Below are 25,792 nucleotides of genomic sequence, written 5' to 3'. Positions count from 1 at the left end.
AGCAGACCTCCCTGTCAATACGTGTATTTAACAGAGAATGTAACCTCCAGTGTGTTCCAAAATGAAGATAACACAGAGAAATCACAATAAAATCAATTCACTAAAGGAGAACCCAATGATCTCTCTGACTCTAAAAATGCTTCATGAAAACAGAATTTTCTAGCATTAACAAGATGAATTCCTTTCTATTTTACTAAAATGTCAGGTCTACATTAAAGTTTTAGCGACATCTTAATTACTGTCTGCTTACTGTCATTCCAAACCAGAAAGCTTAAACTATTCCAGCAGGTTTTTTTTTTTTTTTCCGCTGCATCTTTGTCTGAAAGTAAGCCCAGTTGTGAGACTCTTTACTAATCGGGGATATGCAGAGGAGAAGCAAAGGAACTGGTTAAAACTCATTTGGCACCAGCCGTACTTCCAGGGAGTGATCCCAAGTGCCAGGCACATCTTTGTCTTTTTGTTTCTCTTCACTGCAAACAGAAAAGATTAAGCAGAAACTGTCTCCTGTCCTTCAGAAGATTTGAGTCTGGACATAATTCTGTCTTGCAGGTATACTAGCACTTCTCTTTGCTGTGAATCTAATGAGCACAGTGTGCTATAGGCAGAGTTTTTCTATTCGTAATTATGTCTAATAAGGACAGCTTTATTTAACCTTTACTGAAATGCAGCCATATGAGCTCAGATTGTTAAAGTCTGGATTGAAAAAGGACTTTAATTAAAGCTGCAAGTGCCCTTGCCCCCCTTGGATTTCCTTGGCAACGGAAGATTTTTGTTAACCACGCCCACATTCCTAATATGTTTATGTTGTATGTCATAGTGTTTGGTTCAGCATGAGCCAAGGGTCCATGTATTGAACTTTCACAGTGTTTCTATAAAACAGGGGTGGGCAAATGTTTAAACTCATGGGCCACAAAAGATTGTAAAATTAGACAGAAGGGCCGGACCATGAGCGTAAGCATGGCGTGTCTTGTTAATCTACCACACAAAGAAGAAAATTACATAGAATCTGGATGAAAACATGCTTTAATTTTGATTGAAAATAAATACAGACATAGTTTACCCATCCCTGCTATAAAAATGTACAAGCACTGCCTCACATGACCACATATACCGAATCAGGTATCATGTGAAACTCTGTGAAACATGGTGTTTGCAGATGAGACTGTGATCTATATGTAGTGAGAAACATCCACAGGGGTGGAGGCATACTCCAGATCAGCTGCAGCAAGACTGAGTATCTGTGTGTAAATGAGAAGCAAATATGTGATAACATGGAGGAGAGGTGAAGAAGGTGGAGGTCTTTAAGTACACAAGGTCAACAGTCTAAGAGCAGGGGTGCTCAAATCCAGGCCTCGAGGACTGACGTCCTGAAACCCTGCCTCATCTGCTGATGATTACCTGGATCAAGTGTTTTTGGTCAATAAGGAACTTCAATAGCAGGTTGTTGGGAAAACATGGACATCGGCCTATGAGGCCTGGATTATGGCATCACAGGTCTAGAGAATGGGGAAAGGTGTGTTGGAACAGGAAGGTCTGAGTGATAAAAGAGTAGGGAAAGAATGAAAGGAAAGGTGTAGAAGACTGTGGTGAGAGCAGCCATTTTGTTGGTTCAGAGACTCTGAGACTGACGATAATGTAGTTTTCTTTAGGAGTGGAGAGGATGCATCTAACAGCTTATGCTAGATGTTTTTGGTGTAAATGCAGGGACGCAGATTGAGATGGTCTGAGAGGACAAACAGTGATGCTGAGGTTGGAAAGGTATTGTTTACCTATTGTTCTTTTTATTTTTTCTTAACACACTTCGACCTGAGAGTGTGTGATCAAAGAGGATAGGATTAGATAGAGGTGGTTGATTCACCATATAGACTCCTGCAGGGAACAGCCGAAAGGCAAAGAAGGAGACCAAGGTTGAGTCACCGGTAGAAGCTGTGAGCCATGCTGCTGTGTGCGGGACAAAGTGATTTGGAAACAGATTTCTGTGATCAGCATGTAAGCGGTGAGAAAAGTCAATGTAATTGTCTCCTGGAGTGCCTCCTCACTTCAGGGTTAGATGGTTTGACATGAAGTGATGGGGCAGGATGGGTGCTGAAGCACAATATGATTCTGAGAGAGAAGCCGTGTAATTAGGCCACGTGGAAGCAACAATGCCCTTTCAGCACGGGGAGACTTTTATTGTAAACCAGGTTTTTGACCAATAAAGTCCCTAAAGAACCACTTTAAAGAAACTGATCAAGCAGGGAGAGTGGATTTAACCCACTAGGTTTTTTGTAAAACTCGTGCACTTGTTAAAAACCTTTTATTCTTCTACCTCTCTGGCTCTTTAGCCTTTTCGGTTGCTCTGACTTTCTCCTCCGCTGCTTTTTCGACACAAGGAGGCTTTTGACAGGTGAAACCAATGCACTGTTGACCATTATGCCTCCTGAGAATTGCTCTCTCCCCAGACATGAGTGTATTGTGCCTCACCACTTCTCAGATTTTAGCTTTTTTTGGTCCAAAGCTTCAAAAGCGCTGTAACTGGCAGACACACTGTACCACATGCTGACAATCTCCTTCAAACCACAAGAGAAAAAGAATGAAAATGTAATCCACATCTTTATTTGTCTTAATGGAAAACATTGATAAGAAGGCATGCTGTGGATTATATGTATACATTACATGGGGTTGGACCTTGGTAGTCTTGATTTGCGGGCTTTGTTTATTTGTTTTCTTTGGTTTGGAGGCCTTTAGCAGGGAGCTGGTGACTCCGACGGTCGACACGGCAGTCTCCCTGACTTATTTTACATTTGGCTAAGGTTCCAATCCCTTTTTTCTTTGGTCTTTTTATTTGAACCAGTGCACTAATTATTTCATTTTGTTCTTTCTTTGCAGGAAACAGGTTTTTGTTTATTTAATAAACTGTGTTCCTTTTATTCTTGGTGTCTATTTTTGTATGTCATGGTCCCTTTTCTATCTTCTCCTAGACTTGTGGCCATTGGGGACGTAACACATGGGGGCTTGTCCGGGATCTGTTGGTCCCTTTGTCCAGGATAGATCTCATTTTGGCCAGGGGCGTCACATGTGGTTGCTTGTGTATTTGTTTATCATTACTTTCTGACATCCCCAAGTTTTTACATGAGCAGAAAAGATATGCTTTCTTTGAAAATTTATGACTAGCAGCCATTTGTGAATAAAGTTGTGCCAGTTTGCACCTGCCTCTCGAATGTGTCAAATGTGTTTTGCAGGTTTTTTTCAGTACAATTTTACAGCTTCTTAATTTTCCTTTATTTACAGTATACTGTGTTCTGTGTCCTGATCGGCTGAAGACAATTGTCAATAAATCTTATCCATGCCGTATCTCCAAAAAACAACATGTTCAGTTTGAAACAAATCTTCTTTAACGATAAAATCTTTTCTTTTCATTATATAATACTGGACTAATTTTTCTGTGAAGATTTGAACTTTGAGAGCTTAAGCAAGAGAGGAAAGTGTGAAAATGTTCATGATAGTCTGAAAAAAATGCTGAAAGATCGCGTCACACATACATTTTGCTCAGATGAAAATTGGTCGTACGTGAATACACGTGAAAAAAATGGAGAAAAGATGTGGCCTTTAACATGAAAATTTTCACAGATTTATTACAAATGGAACACATTGAACCACAGAAGAAGTACGAATAAACCATGCAAAGAACACGTTTGCCCGTCATTGAATTTCTTCACTTGACTTTCAGAGCACAGAGCAGAAATCCCATTGCGTCATTACCATTGACAGTACACGCTGCTGGCGCTTGTGCTGCTTTGTTTTAATGAAACAGTCAGATTCTCCTGGTCCGTACCTGCTTTAAGTCAGCTGCTGGGCACCAGCTGCGGCAGCCCACTGAGGGAAGGACCCCCACCGAGACGGGGGACCCCCAGTGGGAGCTTCAGCTGGGGAGATCTGTGAGAAACGCTCGGCGTGCTACCAGAGTTGGATCTGTACCCACCATACCTAGACCCCTAACACCACCCGCCTTGCACACCACCAGAACTCTGACATCATCTCTTTTGCGCTTTTCATATGCAATTCATTGGCGATTTTTGGCACTAATTACGTAATTTTAACGGGATGTTATGTGATATTAAAGTCACACATTGGTGGTTATAGGAGCCATATGTGTGACAGTAGTTCACCTTAGTACGGTGATTTTGTATCTGTATTAAAGGGGAGGCGTCACAAATGTTTGTTAGGTGTTTTGGCCCGGATTGAGGTTGACATGCATTTACTGTTTGCTCCAGCCATTGAATTTCCACTTCCCATGTTGTATGCAAACGCACTGACATGTATTTTTTGTTATCCTTGCATGTGCGGTCAACAACCCTTTGCCCCTCCGGGCCAAAACACAAAACAATCATCAACATAAAAAGTTGAGACAAACTGTGTCAGTTGGTTCTGAAGGAGAAGTGTATAGGAGCCATACGTGTGACGTCTTCCATGAAATTTAGACACAGAATATCCCTATTGGCTCCTATATTGGTACATGTGGAAAAGTCTGTTGGACATATGTGGAGTGGTTGTGGAAAGCCACAAATTTGCGTATGTATCTCACAAAAATCATGCACAATTGTGTAAAATGTACATGAGAGCTGCATATAAACTACGTAAAATATGCATAAACTGTCTAACTGTCAACAGACCAAAGGTTATGAAAAGCTCAAATCCGAATTCACATTAAGACCCGTCAGCCAAAACCCTCAGCAGACATCTGCACTGCAAGAAAACACTATAAAATACATGAAAAACACATGGCGAAAGCTCAAATTGTACATGTGTGACACGGCCTTAAAATGTGTATTGAAGGGTTTTACAGCTATAACATTGTTGTTTTCGTCTATCACAGAATATTTTAGAGCTTAACCTCCATGATGAATGAAGGACTTCTGCTAGAAAAGGTCATTTTGTATAACAAAAGCAAACATGAAAATTTGCTCATTCCGTTAGGAAATCCTATACAACTTGATTTTGCGCTCTGATGCATTTACAGATGTTTTTACACGCACAAATCTCTGATAAATCAGGCCTATTGTGCTTTAATAGCTGGTGTAGCAGTTCATCTGTGGATCATAGTCCTGCAGACAGGCTGTTGTGTCAGTGCTGATGGTGCATTCAAGCTTTGTGTCTAAACAAAGATCACTGAGCGTCACATTTTCCCTGTGCGGCTCATAATCGTCCCAGTAACCTAATGGCGCCCATTTTTTTTTCCAGCTAAACACCCAATACGGTAGAATCTCAGCAATCACGCTGTTGCACATGTAGCGCTGCACACACGGCGGCGTGCAGATGACAGCCTGCGAGACTAAATGCGGCCATTACAGAGCCGGTTAAAATGGCCGGCTGCCTCATGAATGAGACATTCAGCTGTCAGTTGATTCTCAGCCAGTTTCAAAAAAGGTAAAAGGACTCCAGTGGTTTGAAATGGGGCTGAAAAATGGCAGGGGGAGGCAATTTGACATGCCCCCATCCATTAGTATAGTTTCAGGACTTTTCACTGAAATTCAGCGACATCAAAAGGAAACCAGAGTGAAAGAAATCAAATATGACATTGTTTTAGCTTGAGGCCGTTGATTGAAAACACACTAATGATAGAAAATTTGTGACATCTGTCAATTTAAATTTGTCTGCAAGCTTCATAGCAAAATGAGACGGCAGCTTTAGGATATTATTCATGTGTTTACTGTAAAGGAAAAATGCATAAACGCCGCTCTTCTTCCACCATCCAGACATCGCTTCTGGCTTTGAGCAACACAATGACATGACGGCTGGAGTGTGCGGCGCGAAGATGAAACCCACATAAAAATAAAGGAACATGGAAGTAAAGAGGATGCGTCCACGGGGCTTGTTGTTATTGTTGTTGAGGTCTGCGTCTGGCTGCCAGACAATCAGACAAATGATTTCACACTTTTGCTCTGCCTGCTATTCTGGCAGCTGATGAGAGAGGACATTCTCCAGGCTGTCTCCCTCTGACTCCTTTGATGTAATTACGTTTGACACCTCATATGCAACACGACGGGCATGCAACTGTGATGTCAGGAGGATTCTCGGCGTCGCCTTTTTGCAGTCCGTTAGCTCTCCGCAGGAACTGGCGTTTTAAGAGGAGTCGGGCATCAAAACAGTTGCATAATTAACAAAAGTCTTTTAAGGTGGTTCTACAGCCTCATTTATGCAGCTAGCTTCCTGTGGAGTAAAATACATGAACTCTGTAAATGAAAGCTCTTCTTCTAAAGAGTTCTCAACAGTTGCTTTGACTGACTTTATCCTTGTTTCCTAGTAATTGCTGGTAATTGACTGAACCAGTTTGATCTGGAAAATGACTTTTCATCGCCCAGGGCTGTGCACAAAGTTACATATCCTCAGAAGAAAATAAATGAAGCTGTTTTCGTTTTGTGTTTACAAAGTCAGTCCATTGATCTGAATGGATCTCCTCTCCTGATGCTGCTGGATGCTGTCCTTGCACTAGATCCACTGCTTTTGGCAGTCAGGGACAATGCTGCACGAGTCAAAGCTGCATGCAGGCTGAACTGAGCTGTCTTATCTACAAGGGAAAAGTAAATAATAGGTGTAGCATTGTAAAAATATTAATCTTAGAAACCATTTTAATATTTCAATGAGGCTCATTTTATTCAGGCTGCATTATAGAGAGATAATAGGCACACCCCGATTTGTGCGTAACTTTGGATATCTGTTTAAGAAAGTAGGAAAATGTCAAATTTCACCAGATAATAGTCACAATCTAAATTCAAAGCAGCTGAAAAGAAAACTCTGATGACCCCGAATCCTAGCAGCATTTAAAGGCATCACTTACACACGAATCTTGGAGACGTAAAAAGAGTCTCACCTCAGATTTGTGCGTAAATGAGGTTTTAATTTTTGAAGATTTGTGTGTGTAGTTAGTTTCAAGCTGTTGTAATTTTATTTTGTGCATGTGTAAATTGTATTTTGCATCTTTTTTTACATTTTTGACATTTTTGAACTGCATAAAATGTATTGTATGAGTTAGAACCAAAAATTAAACATGCACAAATCCAAAGTTATGCAAAAATCAAGCATTACACATGCACATATCCACACTGCTCTGCTTTGCTGCATTGTCTTTCAAAGAATTCCGAGAACTTTATCAACAAACTCCCAGTAAATGTGGCTGTTTTTCTCCTAATAACTCACTTATATTTGCTGTTTTTACAACAACTACATAAAGTTCCGTCAGCAGGAAACAGACTGTGTGCGAACACATTTAAACCACTATTTTTCCCCGTATGTGCATACTGTCATTATAGATGTGTGGCTGCACAGACCGACCTACAAACAAAGAAATATCTGAAGAATTCATTCAATTAAAAGTCTTGCTTTTGGTATGGCATGGGAACAAAAAGAAAGAGAAAACAAAAGGGCGACAAGACGACAGATCCGACAGGGAATGACTGAAACAATAGATCGGCATACACCAAAAGAAGCAATCACTTTGAACAGACACGGCTGTGAATGACATTCATTAAACGGAGGACAGAACATAGCTCAACACAAAATATCTCAGACACAAAGAGAACAAGAACCAACAATCCACACAGCTAAAAAAAAAAGTTGAGCATAATTTCACATTTTGTCATTAAAGATAATTATGTTCAAAGTTCTTTTAAGAAAAAAAGTATCTGGTTATGATGACAGAAGCACATAAATCTCCTCTCAAGTAGCAACGGGTTATTGTCACAGGTTTACAGCAGCTCATATGATGTAATTTAGCCAATCACAATCAGGAAATCGTGCACACAGAAGCTGCATATTATTGATATTATGACAGGAGCCTGCAGGCTGGTGGAAACGTGTACGCAGGCCACATTTGGCCTAAATGCACAAATCCAAATTCAAGATTCAAAACCAGAGTGATCCGTTCTCCTGGTTCCTATCAAACTCATGTAAGCAGAATTTTGATTGAGCTGCAGCCTTTTTGTGAAGACCAGACAGAAGACTCCTGCAGCTGCACATGAAAGCACGAACCCACTTTTATAAGTCTTGAACTAACAAAAGATCTTGAATTTTGATTGATTTTTTAATTCTTTTTTATAAAAGGATGAAACAGAATAGCCTTGATTGGAAGTCTGAGAAAATCTTGACACCACCACAATTTACAACATGAATTTTGTCTTTATTCCCTTCGACTGTCAGTATGCTGCAGAAAATTCAGTATTTAATGTGAACTATAGCTGAAAAAGAATGCTAGAAAATGCCAAGAAACCCTACAGAAACACACGGCACGAACGTGATTTTAAATGACGTGTGATTCATAGTTGTCCCTTGAATTGTAATCAGCAGTCATTTAAAAGGGACATGAATATCGTCTGAAATATTCTGAGTGAAAGTTTTGTTATAGAAAAGCTCAATGAATTCTGAATAAGTTCTCACTCATACAACCCCAGTAAATATATCCTGTTAGAAATGGAGCTTCAAAAACTTCTTTTTTTTTTCCTAAAGTAAATTATCAAAACAAAACTCCAAACTTTTAAATTATGCAGTGGTTCATAAATATATGTGTAATGTGGAAGTTTTGCAAAACATTTCAGGCTAAAAAAGGTTTGTGGCTTCCAATTAATAGGCTCGCCTTGATGCGTGTTGCTAACCTTTACGCATAAATGCACTGTTGCACTAAAAACAACAGTTGCTCAATGCAAGGTTGAGAGAGTAGGTAATTGAAGCAACAAGGTAAAAGCACAGCATGAGGGGGGATAGCAGGAACAAAAAAAACTAAATATTGAATGCTTGTATATGGCCATTTAACACACACCAAACCAGGTGGAATAAAAAGTTATGTTTTCTTCCTTTTTTTGATTGAAAAAGCCTTCTTCTGTTCCATTTCCTGACTGATCTGTGATTTATATTAAATAAAAAAGACTTAGACATGCACAGAAACAGTCTAGTTGAGTGATTCTGGATTATTTAAAGAGGAGTTGAAAGCAAACAACTCCCACAGCTGGGATGTGAATTGCCTCAATGTGTTGAATGACTACATAGAACAACTCATACTGTATTACTCCTAAAGAGGCAAACACTGTTGAAATGTTCTGTCAAAAAAAAAAAAACAAAAAAAAAAACTAAAACCCAAAGACTGAAAAAGATTCAAATATGTAATAAACTGTAAATTCCACTCCAGGCCTCTCAGTAAGATCTTTATTTTGGGCTAAATGCTTTTTTTTTACTTTAAATTCCAACTATGACATGTTTTTTATATAAAAAAATCCCAGTAGTGTTTTAATTACGATTATGAAGTTTTTAATCAAAATTCCACAACTCAAAATACCTTAAAAGCCATTTTTTATGTTGATCTAAAGTCTTTGTCTGCAAAATCTCTTCTGAGGGGGCGTGGCTTTTGGAGCTGAGCAGCCCCGCCCCTGATCCTCCCGGTCTGATTGTGATAGCTTTGTGTCTCGGTAGTGTAAACTTCACTGCTGCTACAGAAAAAAGGTCAAATTGTTGTTCACCTTTTGGCTTATCCCATTAGGGGTGTCCACAGTGAAAGCACTTTGCACTGGTGATTTGGCACACCGGATTCCTGCTACCATAAGTATTGTATGAAACTCACAAAACACATAATTAGGGATCACAACCATGCACTCCATCCAAACTATTGTGGCCAATTTAGAAGACACAAGTAACCTTTTGTGCAAAGTTTGGACAGTGCACCACTATAAAACAATCAAGGAGTGTCCAAACATCTTTAAATTACCCTTAACATCACATTACTTTAAAAGCAATAAAAAGAAACCCATCTTTACTTACATGTGGATAGAAGTTCAATCAATAAAGACATAACAATGTTGTTTTTATGAAAGCAAACTAATGGAAGAACTCAGACTAAACTGTTACTCCATAGTATTGTTTCTTCTTTGATGCAGCCTAGAAACATACGCAGATTCTATCTAATGTCGGCACCAAAGTGGTTTTTAAAATCAATGTAATGCACTTTAAAACCAAATTTGAAACTCATAACAGCTCAGCACAGACTATGAGTGATTGATTTTGGGATGAAAAGAATCTGGGCCTGCCAGAAGATTTCCTAAATGGTTTATGAAAATTGTAAAAAGATGACAGATCATTGAAAAGACGTCAATAATTATCTTGTTTCTGGCAAGGCTACTTAATGTTGCCAAGTTCAAACTGGAAAAACTCCCCTTTGTGTTTAATGCAACAACTAAACATTTTTGAACTTACTCATTGTTTAAATAAAACCTTTTTAGACGCTGATTTAAAAAATAAGCTGTTCTGATGAAGCCGTAACAGTCTTACATAATTGCTGCATCGAGTTTTCTTTAAAGGCTCTAGAATAATTTCTTTATACCCATAAAGGCCTAATAATAAAAACACTGCATTGAAAACAATGTGTCCGTATTTTTAATGGGATAACCATAACTTTCCTGGAGATACGCGCACCTTTCCGTCTGTGCTCAATAATCCAGATTCAAACCAGTTCTGGTAATTCGTTGCTCGCTTTCTTTGCATCTCCACCAGGAAGTTGTCTGCTTTGCTCCATTTTCTATCTTTCCAATATCATCCGCTCGCGCCATTCTCTGATATGTCCAAGATCCACCCCAACATGTCGTGTAAATTCCTCACCAGAATGTTCTTTGGTGTACCACTCGAAATTTAAACGCTAAATTCATTGAGCCTTTCTTGGGCATCGCTACACTGGATCACAACACAACTGTGTGTGTTAACCCTTTAACACCTGAGTTGTCGCCGGGGATGATTAAACACAAAATCTTTCTGCAGTCTGTGTCCTTATCTGATGCATCCAGCTCTATTTGTCTTCATTCTACAAAACTGGAATTATTTTCTATAAAGTTTTGAACTTTAATAGTTTAAACAAGAGAGAAAAGTGTGAAAATGTCTGAGAAAAGTGGATAAAGTGTGATGGATTTTATTTCTGTAGTCACCTTCACGAGTTTAGAACGTAACTCCAGCAATAAACGAGGGAACACTGTTCTGGTGAGAATGTAACATACGGCTTTGGAGTTGTTTTTTATGAGGAATGAACATTATAATACACTTAAAAGCTGGAACAGTTGATTTTACATGGTGTGGGCCCTTTAAAGCTTACATCTCCAACATGTTTTCCCGGCTGCTGAGTCCCTGTTCCGTTTGATCACTGTTGTGTTTGTCGTATGACGTTACTGGCTTTCATACGATCTGTTTGGCGTCCTGTTTACATAATCTGTCCTTGAATATGAAAGGCTCTCATAGCGTGAGCCGTGTATCAGCGTTGGATAATCTCCTTGAAGACACAAGTGCAGCGCTTGGAGAATGTCACTCCACTTAGTCAGGATATTGAACAACATCCCAAACAATGACAATGAAGAGGCTCCTACAAACAACCAAAAGCTATGTGAGCAGAAGGTAACCATGGCATTACATAATGCACATTATGGAGTTTATTCACAAAGTCCTATTTTCCTCTTCGTGCTTTTAAAACTCTCATTGAATATTTATAATGCTTCTTAATGAGTGAGTTGTTTACGATGCTGAAAAATGTTTCATAAATAATCTCTCCTGTCTTAGCTAACTGGTTAGCTAGCTAGCTAGCTATCCCACAAGAAAGCTAACAACAATTTGTCCAAATTTACTCCAACGTTTTGACTTGTGGGCCACAAAGGGTTCTAAAGTTTGACTGAAGGATTGTGCTTTTAAGGCTATTCAGACACCATGCTATCTAAATGTTTTCATTTTTAAATAGCAAATATGACACCACTGATTTCACAGAGTAAAAACCTATTTAAAAAGAACATTTTATGAAGATCATATATGAATCTGTGGCTCTGATGATAAAAAATTAGACGGTTTATTTAAAAAAAAATTATAACACGTTTGAACAGAATGCATTGAGGACTATGTTTGCTAAGAGAACGCTGGTTTTTTACAACAAAATGGCGAACACACTAACACACTCACTATAGTGCACTAAGTAGTGAGTGGTGAAGGAATTCAGACATAGATATTATCTTGGTTCTGTAAATTTTTCTGAACAAAAACCATCCCATATAACCACTAAAAAAATCATTCATGAAAGTCACAACTAAGCACAACTGAAGTATTTAAAAAAAAAAAACATGAGACTATATGGAAAAAGATAACTCAAGACTAGTCCCCTTATAGAATTAGAGCTATAACAGCTGCTTTTTCGGCTGCCCACAACTTTTGTTTGCCTTTTTGGTTTTTAGAAATTAGAGAGTAACAGGCAAATCATCCTGATTACCTAACCAAAGCCACATGTCTGAGTGTATTTAAACACAGAGGTTAAGATTTGAGCCAGTAATTCACAAAAAATGTATTTATTTATGATCAATCACTATAAGAGGTTTACATCACTTTTCTTATTTTTTAAATAAATTCTCTTTAACATGGCATTTTGGCACAAATATAAGGAATATGCTTGGTTTTTCAACTATTTATAATATATATATATATATGCATGTTTCTATTGTTGGTCAAGTTAACAAGCTGTAATATGATTTACAAAATGAAACCACATTCAGCAGTTCTAAAAAAGTTAACCAACAGTTCACACTAAAAGACACACCTAAATGAAATATTTTCAGTGTTTTTAACATCTTCATGTAGCAATTTTTCATGAAGGAGGATATTCATAAAGAGCAGAAGAAAAGAAGAAAGCAGAAGAAAAAAATTCAGTTTGAAAAAAATGTGTAGTTGTTACATACAAACTACAATCAGCAGGACACAAGCTGCCTGCTCTGCTAGATTCTAATGCATCCACTTGCAGACGACTAAATCCATCAATGTCTTTGTTTTCCTCATCTGACTTGGTATCTAGTTAAACTATACAGCTGAATAGCTCCAATATTGCCCGCCATTTTTGTTGCACCACTAATGTTAGCTTGGGGGTAGTAGGGGGCTATAAGCTAGCAGGAGAGAGTGTAAACAAAGGGGAAACTAAAATGGACATTTCTAATAAACTCCTGCTGCCACTATCTTCTAGAGAATCCCACAGGGTTTGGTCTAAAAATGGCATAAAATTAAAAGACAACTGGAAACACTTTTATAATAGATCAAAAGATGATCGGAGTGGGTCTTCATTAGATTTTAATAATGCCTTGCTACATTTGACACCAGTTTTTTGTTTCCATGAGTTGATGAGACAACATGATGATGTTTGTGCTGGAAATTCAACATATGGACCGTTTTGCAAAAATCTGCAAATTAAGGAAAGATTTTTCCCATGTCTCCATGACATAAAAAACAATAAGCCCAAAAACTAATAAAAACAAGCCCTCCTGATCCTCCTTTCATAGATAATGATCAAGAAGTGACCAGCGTATCTTTTGATTTATCACAGTAATGCAAAACATTGCCTGGCTCGTTTTTAATGACTGCTCGCTTCTTTTCCATGTCAGACAAAGACCGCTGGGGTTAAGCAGAAATGCAGGTTGTGCGAGAAGCGAAAGCAAGAAGATACAATTATGTAAACATCAGTTGAAACTCGAATAAACTGTCCACTCTTTCTGCTTTTTCTGCAGTGAGCGCGGAGGGTCCGCTTGCTTGCAGACCACTGTAGTGATGCATGCTGCTCCCGCTCTCATTCATGACCCCTTCGCTCTCCTCATCAGTGCAGAACTGATGGATTCTTAAATCAACTTGTTCTACCAAATCTCCAGAAAGTGAACATGAGAAATGGCAGAGTTGACCATTTGTCCTGGGCGACTGCGGGGGGACACAACCTCCTGTATTGATATTCATACACAATATCACCTTTGTGTTTTCCGTAGAGGGAAAACAAGAGACGTGGTGATAAAAGAAGAAAAGAAAGGAATGAAATAAGAGTTCAGAGGGATTAAAGGGGGGGAAATAGAAACTAGAAGAAAATATACGGTGTCTGCTATTGCACACAAGCTTATAAGACATGTGGGATATTAGTTTGTGTGACCTGCTGCCACTAGAAAGAAAGCGCCATCCATCATAACCTTGCTGTGTGAGTTCTTGTTTAAATTAGAGGCTGGTATAGCTCGACAGGGTACGGCTAACATCAAGGGCAAACAAACCTGCCACACAGGGATGATGAGAATGACCTAAACTTTAGGGAGTTGATTTAAACCCATGAATAAAGAGACTCTGACTGCTTACCGAAGGATGATACAACCAACTTTACAAGAAGTAATGACTTTGCATCTTCTGTAACAATTATTAAATCAAAAATGACTTTCATACATTTCCCTGGCTAGTTGCTTTCCTGTAGTCATAGTATTTATGAGTGTGGTGAACCTCTGAACCTCCTCTGCTGCTGAGCTAAAACACTTTGATTTACATTTACTTTTATTTGAACTTTTGTACACTTTTTAATCCCAATATGAGCAGTGTATTTTTTTAATAATGTTCTAGAGAAGTCAATGTATTCCTCTGCACTGTCATCAGTTGACTTTTATGAATAAAAATCAATGAATTGGAACTGAATCTTCCCAGACTACAATAGGTTAAAACTATTCCTAGTTTAGTCTGGTCTTGTTTATTGAGAAAGCCATGTTGGCCTTTATAGCCTAAGGTGTTCACACTGGACACGCAGGGAGGGGCTTCTTCTTCTGTTTCTTTTTTAGTGTTTGCTAGTGCATGTCTGTCACCAACAGTTGGAAGATGTTTGGCGCAAAATGTCAAAACGGGACAAATCTCATGAATTTCGCTTCAAATGTTTCTTCTACAGCTCTATTCCGATATATAAAAGACTTGGCTTCATATAATTTTGGCACAAACCGCAATTATTAATCCTCCTTCATGATCAATTTTCAAATGGCTGCCACTTCTGAGAACTAAAAGAGACGCCATCCATATGTCACTAGCAAATCAGAGTCACTGAATAGTCAAAGTTTGACTTGTTTGGTGCCAAAAGGGTGACGACTGATGGGACTTTAACTCAACAAACATCAACCAGTGCTTGATTTTCTTGATTGGGAAAACAGTTATATTGAACAGAACATCTATCTGAAAAGAAAACACTTCACATTCTGGAGTTTAATAGAGTTGTTTAAGCTTTTGACATTTAAGATTTCAATTTAAATGTGCAAAATAGCTCATGGCTGATTTTAATAGAAATGTGTAACTCTGTACAAAACACAAATGACCCTTCTTAGATAAGCAGCATTCTTCCTTTTTACAATTACTTGGTTTCTTTGATGTAGCTGCCTCAGAAAGACCTATAAGACACAACTGCAAAAAACTTTTCCTATATAGGAATCTAAGGTTTCTTCATTTCCCACCAGTATAGTATCACATGTAATTCCTGAATCTCCTTCACCCTGATGGAGTCTTCCTCTAAATCATCATTCACTGTCCCTTCAGCGCTGTTAGATGAGCTTCACTGACAGTTCCTGCCACAAAATCACCAGAGGCAATGGAGCAGAATGTCCTGCAAATGTGAAAGGAAATTCATATTTGTCTTTTGTATTGCATTGTGCCACAAAGATGAGGCTGTGCTTGCAGCAGAACATTCATGAACAATGGCTATCCACAGAACAACACAAATAGTGTCAGGTTTTCTTTGCTGTGACAGACAATAAAAGGGGAGAATTTGACATTGATCAGATGGTTAAAAACCTTGAGGATATTATTCGTGGCTTGATATTAAAGCAAATTAAATGAAATGAGATTTACATTTGTTGTTGGTGTAACTTTTAAAGGCTCAGCACATTTAAGGCAAGTAGAAAACTTCCACAAAAGTTTGAGTAAAATACTTTATTTATAATTATTATTCTACGGAAGTCGATAACGAGATAATATCTCGTTAATGTCTCGTTATCGAGAAAAAACAAAGTTTGTTTTCTTGAGATAACAAGATAATCAATAACGAAGAATGAAGCATCCCCCCGCACTGAGATGCCGAGACTTCACCTGTTTTAAGTCTCTTTATTTTGTAGTTAACAACAAAAACAGCAGAAGAACACTCCATATCCCCTCAAACGCCTTCATTCCATGTCATACTCCAGCCCTCCTCCCTTTATTTTCCTAAAACATTCGAACAAATATTGACAGAATTCAGGGCCGACGACAATCTGTGCATGGTGCGTTCACTGAGGTCCAGACGTTAGCGGACTCAACTCAGTCCGCTACCATGCTTTTGTCATTTTTATATAATCCGCAGCAAATCAAAGCAGTTTTTCAGAAAAAGTGTCGACACTGTTTAATAAATCGATTTTATAAGGATCAATTCTGGTGTTCAACATTGCTGCTGGTTTTTCGGAGTTCAATGAACGCACCATGCTTAAAGAATAACCAAACCAGGAAGTTGGAGGCTGACTCCACCCACAGCTGAAATTTGAAAATCCAGTCAGAGGGGCGGAGCTTGGGGGCAGGACTGTTATCTTTACTGAAACTGCAGATCATGACGTCACACTTCTGAAACTTACATGGTTTGACCAATCACAAAATTCAACAGTGATACCTCATTTCAACCTGTAGGGGGCAGCACACAGACGGTTTTTGATTATATTTTGAAGAATTAAACAATTTTATTTCAATTATTTCGTTATAACAAGATCCACTATCTTGTTATAACGAGAAGACAAAGTTCGTATTTATATTTAGCTCTTTAAATATTTAGTTTGGAGCTAAATATTTTTCTCTTCAACAAAATATTTAGTTTGGAGCTAAATATTTATCTTAAATATTTCGTTACAGCCCATGTTCGTTGCACTCATTCAAGACATGTCCAACTTGCTGGCCAAAAGCATTGGATGAGCCATTCTAATGGCTCTCCGGACATTTACGATTGGATCAACAGCACCAGCCTCAGTAATACAGAGCCACAGCAGCAGTAAGTTCATGGATCCCTTGCTAGCTAAGCTGTAGATTGCTAGCTTGGCTAATACGGATGTAAGTAGAATTCTCAGAAGTGATTGTTAGTAGTGTAATGGGTGGTCTTTTAACTATTAGTTTCATATATTTTTGTAAATATAAGGCACCACTTCGTACAGTCCACTCTGCTAGAAACAGTGAACAGCTCGCTATGGTAACCACCCCCCTCTTTTCTGCACTTCACCTCAAACTTTTCCTTTTCTGTCAGCCTTTTTGTGGCTAGAATCATTAAATTAAATTATTTTACAGATTTTATTGGAAAACCATTTTGTTTAAATTAGTTCTGTAATCCTCCTCTGTTACTGAATTCAGAGATTAATTGCAACCTTCATTTTTTAAATGTTATCCAGTTAATCTTAATGTGGAAATATGTGAAATGCCTGCAAATCATCTATAAACAAAACAAAACAACAGTTTTTATTTGAGGGAATCTGCTTTTCCACAAAAGTAGAACTTAGAAATCCAAAGTTGCACGTACAGCACAGCAGGAAATACCTTCAAATCCAGGTTTTTATGGTTTCTACCTTCAATAGTCGTTCAGCGTGAACTGAGAAACGTCTCATCTGGTGAATCTAATGCCGGACAAGAGAAGTCATAACTGCAGCCAATGATTTGACCCATGACCAATTAGTTTCTCGTGTCTGCTTCAGCTCTGCTTCTCTCTTCTCCGGGCCTAATAACCTTCACCAGAGGTGTTTCCGAGGAGAGGAGCTGCAGTTTTTGATCATGTGTGCTTTCATTTTCCTCCGCCGTGATGTGACTAAATGCATCACAATTAGCAAATGATCTTTGAGATTTGCCTCCCGTGTCAATTCAGCAGAAAGGTAATATAAGGGTGGCAAGTTAATAAGCAGGAATTTTCTGTCCTGTCATTCCCTCCCTAATGGGCCAATCTGCTAATTCTGTGACTGAGCTCCACATAACAAAGTTTGCTCTGACGGTGCAGGAACCTTCTGGGATTTCAAAGAGCTGCTGGATAACAAGCCCACTCATGGTTTCAAAGACTGAGCTAAAGAACTGAACTATAACTATCAGTTTATAAATAATATATTTTATGAGTGAAAGCATGAAAAAATAACAGAGAGAAATGCTGCGCAGGACTTTTATATTTCTTTTTCAGGCTTCTAGCTGTAAATTTGATTAATTTTCGGACCATAAAAGTAGTGTTGCTGACAGGCTTACTTCAGTAGTTCTCTGTATGTTCAGTATGTGCTGAAAAACAATTTCAGTTTGTGAGATAAGCATGATTTCATTCCTGGCTTAACCCAAAAAAATGCATCATGTTTCTCTAAAAGCACAAATATGGGAATATCACTAAATACATTTTGTATTCATTTTATTTCTGCCTTTTAAAAAACACAATCTAGTCATGTTTTGATTTATTATAAAAGCCTTCCCACTGTTTTTTAAATTATTATTATGCAATTTTAGGCAAAAAGACGTACATTGATCGATTTGTCTACAAGTGGATGCATTTGAATTGAGCGGACCAGGGAGCTTGTGGCCCCGTCCATAATGTTCTCTACATAACCAATAAGTCCCATTTTAAACTCAATTTTTTCTTTCGCTCCTGATCACAAGAAATACTCAAAAAAGGCTATTTTAAGATTTATTTTCTTAATGTATGTCTTTGAAAAATACAATAAGAAGATGTTAAAAACACAATTTTCATGAGAGAGGATCAGACTTTTCCAGGAGAACTTTAATACCAGCGACCTTCATGTCTTCATTCACTGCATCCATGAACCTCCTCTTTGGTCTAGATCCAGACTCATCATCCTTCTACCAAAACCTCTGACATGAGCTGTCTTTCTGATGGACTCATCCTGATCCTATCCATCCTGGTCACTCCTAAAGAGAACCTCAGCATCTTCATCTCTGCTACCTCCAGCTCCTCTTCCTGTCTTTTCTTCAGTCCCACTGTCTCTACGTCACAGATCTCCAGACTTTTTCTTGTGAGGGGAACATAACTGTTTTCTTCTCAGACGTGGGGCTGGGACCAGATTGTGGGCTAACGTTAACATTTATGGTTTTCCAGAAAGCTACACATAGCAACATTTTAAATAATTAATTTCTGTAATCTTCACAGAAAAAAACAATACTAAAACATTTTAAAATTAAACCAACACATAGTCTATTGTCTCTCATCATAGTTCAGACTGCAGAAGGGTGGAATAAAAAAGCCCTGTTCTGTGGATCTCGATCGGCCAGACTGAGAAGAAAAAAAATATAATGCGTCTCTGATAGTGTTTAGGGGGGCCGGGGCAATTGGGGAGGCGGACCTGATTTGGCCCGTAGGCAGTAGTTTGGGAACCCCTGGTCTGGGCCGAATAAACATGGCTAGTCTTCTATCACATCTCCACCCATTCCATTCTTTCTGAACTCACTTCTTCACTTCTTTTCCACATTCTCCATCTCACTGGACCATTGACTTGATACTTAAACTCCTCCCCCTTCTTTATCTCTTCTCCCTGTAACCTCACTCTTCCACTCTGGTTCCTCTCGTTCACACACATGTACTCCATCTTGTTGCGACAAACCTTCATCCATCCTATCCAGGGCAAACCTCCACCTCTCTAACTCCTCCTCCACCTGTTTCTTACTCCTGCTACAAATCACAAAATCATCTGTGAACATCATAGTCCATGGTGTATTTAATTCAAATGAACTTCAATAATTGATGAAAACTTCTATTTTATATGGTGTAAGACAAAGTCTTTAACTTTTGGAAAACCACATCAACTTTGCCATTAAATAAGCTCATTTCAAATTGGATACCAGCTGGCTTTGTTTCAGTCAGGCAACGGTTATACATGTGAAGATGTTTCCAACGATTAACCGATCCAACTATGAGATTTATGATAACCTGTTTCATTGATATGCATCATTACCTGTAGAAGAAAAAAGTTTTTTAAAAAGTTTAAAGACAGAGGGACCTGTTCTCTACCCAGATGGTCAAACAGAAACAGCTGATCACTAGTGAGCATGTAAGCTGAGTGGTTTAGTGGATTGCAGTCATCCATCTGTACAAAACACTCCAAACAGCTGCTCACCACTTCTCACTTCAGACATGCAGCGTTTTCAACATTACTCTGGAGAAAGAGTTAAAGAGCAGATAAAGAAAAACAGATTCTCATCAAAAGTGCTTGTTGAACCCCAATGGGAAATTACAGATAAAAGAAACTAAAGATTAAATAAGTGATGGTAATAAAAAAACAAAGCCAACCATTACTGGTGTGAGATGTGGAGCGCTTGATTAAAAAGTCTCAATTGTGCAACTCCACTGAGAGGCAACTGAAAACTACACTTTCAGGAAAACATGCAGCACTAGAAAACAAAATAAATGATATTTTGTTTGAAGAAAAAAATATAAACTCTCAAATATGAGTCTGTGAAGCCATCAAAAGGTGAGTTTCTTTGATTCAGTTACAGAAGTTTTAGTAGCTTTGATAGAAAGCTAACTTCTAGAAACGTCTAACTTCAAAAAACCCAAACGGAGAAGTCGTGTTTGATGAAGTCCACAGATTCTTGAATTTCCACATAAGTGGATGACATTTGAATGCTTTGCAATGTGCTGAGCTCTCTTAGTCACTGTACTAAAGAGATACTGAAGTGACATTTATGCTGTGGCCCATCATTAACATAATGAAAGCTTTCCTAACAACATATTCTATATTTCACATCATAGTAAATGCCAGATTCGAAAGGCTTCCTATTTGCGAGGCAGACAGAACTGCAAAGTACCACTTTTTTGTGTGTGTGTGTCTTTTTTGTAACCTCCAATCAGCTGTCTCACTTTCCTGCTTCATTATAGAGTGCAAAATGAGAAAGAATGAACATGCTTTCTTTGGATCGTTTTAAAATGTCCCCAAAATAGGTTACGTGGGAAAGTAGGCTGCATGAAAGGCTCAAGAGACCCGAGGAGCTACTGTCGTATCACTCCAGAGGAGTCCACCCCACTTCAGGAAATCTTAAAAATAGATTCAAATCTAAAAATGAAATATTTGCAATGCATTCTGTTTGGGGCTGCCCGGTGGAGCAGTGGTTAGGCGCTCCTGCCTTACACTGGTTCAAATCCCGGCTGGGACCTTTCTGTGTGGAGTTTGCAAGTTCTTAAAGAGCATAAGTGGGTTTTGTCTCATAAGCGGCTTCCTCTCAAAGTCCCAAAACATGCTTTATAGGTTCATTACTTACTGTAGATCAGGGATCTCAAACTGGCAACCCCCAAGATGATATTTTGCAGCCCCAACTTAAAATATGAAAGCTTAATGTTAGTGTGGCCCGCGAGTTTTGTATGATATGGCACTTTACCAACCAATCACGGTTGGGTATATGGCTTTTGGAGGCGGGACATTGACCGGCTTGAAGCATCATTTAGGGGAGGAAACCATGCGGTCCAGCCTCAGTCAGAATCGGCCTTCAGTGGCTGCAAGGTCAAATGGGTTTGAGGCCCCTCCTCCAGATTCTTCAACTTCTTCTTCAATATGAATATTTTTAAAATCTGTGTTTTTATGCCTAATATTCCTTTTCGTGAAGGGAATTCTCAGCATATTTTATGATTAATTTACAGTCCCATTCTTATTAAACTCATAATTCTTCAGCTCTTCATTTACGTAAGTTTCTCACTTCTCGAGGTTAGTTTTCAACAAGTTTTCAGGTGATAAAACTTTGGAATTAATTCTCTCATGCAATAAAAACCTGCAATTTTTCAAAGTGTTGTAAAAGATGATTAAAAAAAAGCATTTAAATTTCTGTTTTGTAATGAGTCTCTTATATTTTGTTTGATGAATTTCGTCTTGATTGACAAAAATGTCCTTGTTTCTCATGGGTCAAATGATTTTATACCTTAAAAGTATCGCTCGATAAGTTGTGTACTTATATCTCAATAGTGTATATAGATTGTATATTTATGGTTTTTGCTCTTAATTGGATTTTATTACTGTTTTTAAAACAAATGTTACTCGTGAACTACTGTCATCTGTATTGTCGCTCTTTTTCAGTTTTTCTTTATATTTTTGGAAAATCTGTATTTATTTAGATATATGTGAATCCTTTGTGGGAGGCCTTGAATAAACCATTTGGGGTTTTTGCCTCTCCCTGCTATGTACTTGATTTTCTTTTCATGAATCTTTGTTATGTATTTTATTTGAACACAAAACAAAACTCAACGCAACGCAGCACAATGCAATGCAACGTAACGCTGAGTAAAGTGAAGTAAACTGAAACAAAACTGAAACTAAATGAAACTAAAATGAAGCAAAACAGAACAAAACTGCCCCTAAATATGTCTGTGATGGGATTGTGTGGCATTGCAATGGACGGGCGACTTGTCCTGGGTGTCCAGTGGGTTAAGAAGATGGATGGACCGATGGATGGATGGGATTTGCCAAATTTGTATTCTGGAGCTCATAAATGCAAAAATGAATCAAGTAAATCTTTATTTATATAGCACTTTTCATAGAGGGTACTCAGAAAGTGCTTAACAAAAGTTAAAAAACAAGAAAATTTAGTAAAACTTTACATTTGAAATAAATTCAGGAAAAATATAAGAGCTAGATTTGATAAAAGATGAAAGGAGGTAAAATAAAATTAAAATATTAGCTAAAAACTTTTCCAAAAAGAAACATCTTCAGTTGACCATTCAAACACTCGACAGAGTCAATCTGATGCGGAGCCGATGTGAGAGTTGTAGGGCGGCTGTCTGAAAGGCAAGATCACCTGTGGCTTGAAAACAAGTTTTTGGAACGCTTAAAAGGTTAAAAGTTTTAGATCGAGTGAGCAGGAGTGTGGAAAGATAACTTGGGGTCTGTCCATACAAAGTTGTAATGTTGAAATCGGAAAATCTATTCTAAAACTAATAGGAAGTCAATGTAGCAATGAAAGGAGAGGGGTGAAAAGGAGCCACTTTCCCCTGTCAAAAAACTGAACCAAATAAAAAAAAAGAAAAAAAAGAAAGTAAGTTGCATTCATGATTTTAACACATCAACTTTTATTTTATTATTTTTTTATAATCTAAAAACTAAATTTGAATCACACACATTTATAGATCCATTTCTTCTCTCCCACTGTGACTTGAAACTAAATGATGAATCTGTGATAATAAGAGAAATGTACTAAGACCTTTCCGTTTTGGTAATGCTGTTAGAACAAACAAACAATGTTGATTAGCAAATCTAATTTACCCACAAACCATAAAAATATAGGTCATAAAAACAAAAGCTTTAACAGATAGACTAATTAAAGTCTGGAGACACTTGGAGTTTAATTGCAAGACAACATTGGATAATTCAGTGATTGTTATTTTTCACAATATGAGCCAAACTAATAAGAAAACTATCAACAGCAGAGAGAATGGAAAACAGTAATGGAGTTTTTTGAAAGCTGAATACATTATTATTAAATACGTTTACATCCCTGAGTCTCCAGGAGTGTAATAAAACCAAAAATAGCTCAATCCAAAGATGCTTTAAAAATACATAGCTGGCCTTTGGGGTCTTTTAATGAAAAGTAGAAATGCCAAGAAAGGGAAATGTGATTGCAGACATGAATGTAAATGATCACTTTTTTATCCAAAGGTCAAAATTCATGCAAAGTAGTGGGTGTTTCTGAAAATTGCATCATAAGTCAACCTTGAGGATATTTTCCTTTGCAAACAGGACTCACCTTTCCTTTTATTCATTTATTTTTTGTATTTAAAAAAAGGTTGTAAATAATGCTTTTTTTTTTCTTTACAGCTACACATTGTAGTATGGCTAAGATGCATATTTCTTTAAATGAAAACTTAGGGTCATTGCAGCTCCCCACACGCATGTCACGTAAAGAGATACAGAAAAATTATGATTTTAAAATTCTAAAAATGTAGTTTTAGAGTGTTAAATAAATGTTTATCCTGTTCTGCCCACGACGTAAGGTGTGTTTAAGGTGCGATTGAGATTGACACCATTGCTGTAAACAAAATCACATGGCTAAAGATCTCTTCAGCCATTGGCCTGGAATTACAAGGGCGGGGCAAAGCAGTGAGAGGTGAAATTATGGAAGTCCTAAGCTTTGAAGTTCTTGTCAGGATAGTGAACCGGAGCTCACTATTGGAAAAAGACCATCTAAAAAGATGGCGGGTCCTGGTCTCAGACCAGGGTCCGCTTGCGTGTATTCAGACTAAAAATAAACCAAAACCTAAAATATGTCCAGTCTGAATTAGTGCTGCCACAAACGATTATTTTAATAGTCGACTAATCACCGATTATTTTTTACGATTAGTCGACTAATCAGGTCATGCACAAAGTAGATGTAAAACACACATCTTAACCATCATTAGCTTTAAACTAACTAAAATCTAGATACATGGCATTAGCGGCGATAATGCTAGTGTGAATGCTGTAAGCTGAATTTGGTTGCTGAAGATGCTGAAAATGAGAGCTAAAAACACTGAAGCTGATAGCCAGCTAAAATATTAGTCAAATGCCAAATTAGCCTTTATTTAAAAAAAAAAAAAACTAAATTAGCCAACACAGATAGCATGTAGCTGAAATATTAGCTAAACTCCGAAATAGCCTAAAAAACAAACAAAAAAAGCCTAAATTAGTCAAACAGCTAGCATGTAGCTGAAATATTTGCAAAATTCTAGAATAGCCTAAAAAACAAAAAATAAAAAAGCTAAAGTTAGGCAAAACAGCTAGCATGTACCTGAAATATTAGCTAAACTCCAAAATAGATTAAAAAAACCTTAATAAATATCAAAACATTTTAAAAAGCTAGCAGAGTGCCATTATAACTTCCAACTTTACCACACTCTGACTCCATATATTTCAAAGTAACGACTAATCGACTATTAAATTAGTCGTTGACTATTTTAATCGTCGATTAGTCGACTAATCGCGACAGCCCTGGTCTGAATACACCCTAAAACTCCCACAAATGAACAACTATATTTTGATTATATGAGGCAACATTATGTCAATGCCTGAATGAAGCACCTATCAATCACTGGGAAGTTCATTGGAATTCAATGTTAAGCGTTAAACTTCTAAAGACTGAAGAGGTCAAACAAACAACTTCAGTCCTTAATAAAATTAAAAAAAACCTCCAATTCTCTCTATATTGCTAACACTCTCAACCTCTGATGCACGCTGTCTGCAAAAAAGCCCATTTGAGTTCAGCAGAAAATGTGCGATTTTAAATTCATTAAGTTCATGCTTTTTTTGTTTGCATCGGATGATGTCTTTCTATAAAGTCTCATTATGCCAATTTTCCCCATCATTTCTGTAGAATTTCATGAGGAGCAGCATCATTAGGTGTGGTATAAAAAAATAAAAGGGAAGAGAAAAAGCAGTAAAGGTCATTCCTATTTCAAACAAAAGTGAGCATTTGAACTTTTCTCACTCAATTTAACTTCAATAATTGGTGCAATGATAAAATGTAAATCTCATTAACCCTCTATTTTGCTGACAAGCGTTAAGGATATTTTTAAAAGTAAATTTCAGGTTAACATTTGTGTATCCCTTTTAGATTTTTTTGTCAAAGACATTTGGATATTCTGCAGTTTTGTGATTCACATTTCTGTTTTTGTACTAATGACCACCACCCCATGATTTCTTGTTTGTGTGACATTTTCTTCTTTTTTTGCATATTTTTCTTTGAATATTTTCCTGCCTATTTTTTTATATTACTGTCTCTTTTTTGTCTGTTTTGCAAATGATGGTTATATTCAATTTCTTTGTTAAACCACAGCAGCGGGATTCGGATCAAACTAATCCGTGTGAGCTAAAGCTCTGGCTTACGGACGTCCGTCTTCTTTCATTTTCTTTGGGAATGTGATGGATGTCTTTCATTTTTATGGAATAGATTCCTTCCTTCTACTCCAAAAGCACCAGATATCTGTGAACTTCAGACAGTACGGCTCCAGAGGGATGCATTTTTAAAAAATCTTTTGGAAGATGGT

General features: G+C 37.7%; 1 protein-coding gene across 2 annotated transcripts in view; it reads right to left on the bottom strand.

The window, feature by feature from the left end:
* Positions 1 to 25,792, bottom strand: part of LOC112145226 (potassium voltage-gated channel subfamily D member 3) — a 113,836-nt gene that overhangs the window by 21,254 nt on the left and 66,790 nt on the right. The window lies entirely within an intron of this gene.

This window comes from Oryzias melastigma, linkage group LG5 (assembly GCF_002922805.2).
Source record: "Oryzias melastigma strain HK-1 linkage group LG5, ASM292280v2, whole genome shotgun sequence".
Lineage (NCBI taxonomy): Eukaryota > Metazoa > Chordata > Actinopteri > Beloniformes > Adrianichthyidae > Oryzias > Oryzias melastigma.
The sequence above is the reverse complement of the archived record's forward strand: the minus strand, read 5'-3'. Positions and strand labels throughout refer to the sequence as shown.